The sequence below is a fragment of the Palaemon carinicauda genome, chromosome 3, assembly GCF_036898095.1.
Source record: "Palaemon carinicauda isolate YSFRI2023 chromosome 3, ASM3689809v2, whole genome shotgun sequence".
NCBI classification, from domain to species: domain Eukaryota; kingdom Metazoa; phylum Arthropoda; class Malacostraca; order Decapoda; family Palaemonidae; genus Palaemon; species Palaemon carinicauda.
The window spans coordinates 50226302-50229709 of record NC_090727.1 but is presented as its reverse complement, the minus strand read 5'-3'; positions in this window follow the sequence as shown (position 1 = coordinate 50229709).

The following is a 3408-nucleotide window of genomic DNA, read 5'->3' as shown; positions in this document are numbered from 1 at the left end:
TGAGTAAGAAATAACCTTTTCCATTAGATTTTGAGAGAGAGAGAGAGAGAGAGAGAGAGAGAGAGAGAGAGAGAGAGAGAGAGAGAGAGAGAGAGAGAGAAAAGTTATCAGGGATTTTATCCATATGATCATATATAAAGATTGATTAGGTTGCCTAGCTTCGCAACTACTAAGGTCATTGACACTAGGCGGCGTCATAACTGCCAGGGTCACTGACGCCTCAGAGTGGAATGAAACGCAGTAAAAGAATATTTAATCATCATATCATATCCCTGAAGACGGAGAAGATTTTGGAACGTTCTTGTCAGATTATTTTGTTAAACTAAAAATTTCTGAAATTAATATGTAAATTCATATGGAATTAGACACCATCGAATTTTTATACACTTAATTTTTAATTAGATTTTCTTTTAGAGTAAAAAATAAAAAATCTTTCTATAAATGATTCCCAATTGTAATTTTAATGAATATTAATTGTATCAAGGTATAAACCTTATGTTCCATTACACTCATTTCATTCCGCCTTGAGTCTCTGGATGAGTTCTTCAAGATATCCTTGGGAACTTCGGAAGAAATTCTCTCGGAAGTGATTGATACAAGACTTCCTTCCCTACTTTTAACATATAATTTCGTACAGTAGAATTCAATTTATAGAAGCAAATATTGATAGATGTGATAAAGATTTTTTTTATAGTAAAACTTATTTGGTTATTAAAACTATTAATAAATATAGTATTAATGTCTACTGACTCAAAATATTGTATAACATTCTCCTTATTGTTTGCTTGAAATTTTTATTCTTGTAACTTCTAGAAAGGATTCTCACTCTTCAGGGATATGAGAAAATGATTAAATAAATTTTTCGCTCTCTGTACATCGTTTACTTGCTGCTCCATCATCATCATCATCATCATCAACTTTATTTCACAAATTTTTGAGGTTAATTCTTCACGTTCTGTTCTATTTTTTATTGGACATATATTAGGATATTTGAGCTGTGTATATATATATATATATATATATATATATATATATATATATATATATATATATATATATATATATATTATCGTCGAAGCTATACTAGTCAAAGTCACTCATACTGGGTTGGTTTGCTTTTAACAATGAGATTAGTCTCCCACCATCACAAATCCACAGCGGCCAGCGTGGAGATGAAAAAGGACCAAGCTCTAGACAATAATAATGACATGTCTGAGGTCTTTGCCCTGCAGTAGACTAGAAATTGGAATATTTGTTGTATACAAATAATATTTTTGTTAATTGCTATTTTTCTCAATATCAAACAGACATCAGAAGTAAATTTTATACACACACACACTATATATATATATATATATATATATATATATATATATATATATATATATATATATATATATATATATATATATATTTATACAGACACAAAATAAGATGTGCATATATATATATATACATGTGAAATTATAATGATATATACATGCTTATATACGTGTGTCGTTATTTCTTATATATATATATATATATATATATATATATATATATATATATATATATATATATATATATATATATATATATATATATATATATATATCATCATCATCATCATCCTCATTATCATCTTTTCCATTCAACCATCAAGGGAGATAGAGTTTGATTTCAATTCTCCTGTAAATTTTCCCTTCTCGATTTCATTATTGTTTCTTATAATGTGTATCAATCCATTCCCATAATGACAGTACTGTTTTTGTAGAACGAAGCTATTTCTAATAGTTTTTCACCAACTCATTCAACAGTTTATACTTTCAATATTAGGTCACAGACTCTTCTCATTGTCAAATTCACACAGTCTGTAGAATAACTTGTACCAAAAGGGAAAGTGCACGTGAAAAAGGGAAAGTACCGTGATCTGCAAAGAATTTATCCCTCCTCGATCTTAATACAGAAGCGTCGGTTGACTTTCAAATGTAATTCAGGTTGATATTGATTTAGCTCTACTTTTTATTTTTTGTTTTAAATTTGCTTTGAATCAAAGTCAATCCCTGTCCATCGCGAAAGCTAACTGCTAAGTTTGTGACACATAACTGTTTTTGAGAGTTTTGCCACAAAATGACTAAATTCAAATTCACTCTGATTTAGGAATAAGGTATAGCTTATACCCAGAGCACAATTTTACATGTTTAGGACCCGTGCCTTGGACAGGAGACGAACATATGCCTTTTAAATCTTGATACAGAGGAGCCAGTTGAGTTATCCATTCAGCCATCGTGAGAGAGATTGCGTTGAATGCAGCCCTATGTTTGAGGGAGCTCCTTTCACTGGTGATGAGCCTTTGGTGGAAGTCTATGAACTGGTTTTCATGTGTTGAACTATAACCTCGGTTGTTTTTGATATATTTTGCTTCTTTCTAGAATCACCAACATTTAGAGGGAGCGATCTTATCAAATAGATAAACAATAAAAAGAATTCATTGGGTTGTGTTTTTGTTTATTAATTGCTTGTTTGATTATGAAAGTGTTGAGGAGAACAATACAGAATTTAACGGTTGAGGTCTGTGCAGGGAAATGTAAGAGCACTTGGAGGTTGCATCAGCCGACATCACCGCTATATAAGAAACATTAAGTGTCTGGATATTTATAAATTATATTTCCCGTCACGCTGAGTGGTATGAACCACGTGGTCTCTCCCCTTCCCTCGGGTAGGGGGGAAAGGGAGTAGCCATACAATGATGAGTGGGTTACCCCGAGAGGTACAGTACAGTCACTCATATAAATTGATGGATGTCCGAGAGTTTGAGAGAGAATTCCATTTCACCCCTTTCTGGAAGACAGGTGTCTGGGAGTGCGAGACCAGTCAAATATTGAACTACCTAACTCTGCTGTAGTAACTGTTAACTTTTACGAGCATGTTATTGATCTGTTTTTTTTCCACGTAGATATATATTACAGAGGTTCTGTTCTTTCCTTCTCTTCTGCCCTGTGGTTTTTCTCTCGCACTTCTACTTGTAGTCAGGGTGAATTAGATGGGATGGTGGATCAGTCCAGAAATAATTAGCAACAAGAAGTATTTCATGACAGTGGATGGAGAATTTTGTAGCGTACCATAAAAAAACCTCCCTCTGGATCTTAATTTTTTTTTCCCAAAGACTCATTAAAAAAAAAATGCTAAGATGTATGATTTTTCCCTTTTTCAAAATTGGATTAAATGGGCACTGCTAGTCTTCTGTTATAAAGCTTGAATCTCTGAAAAAGGATTGTTCATTAAACTATTCCATTGGAAGCCTAATTTGATTTGCACAGGCTCACATTGTTAGCAGTTGTCTGTGTCATTTAGATCATTATGCCAAATGCTATGATCTTTGAGGGTCATTCCACACTACTTACAGCTACCCTAGAAATAATTTTT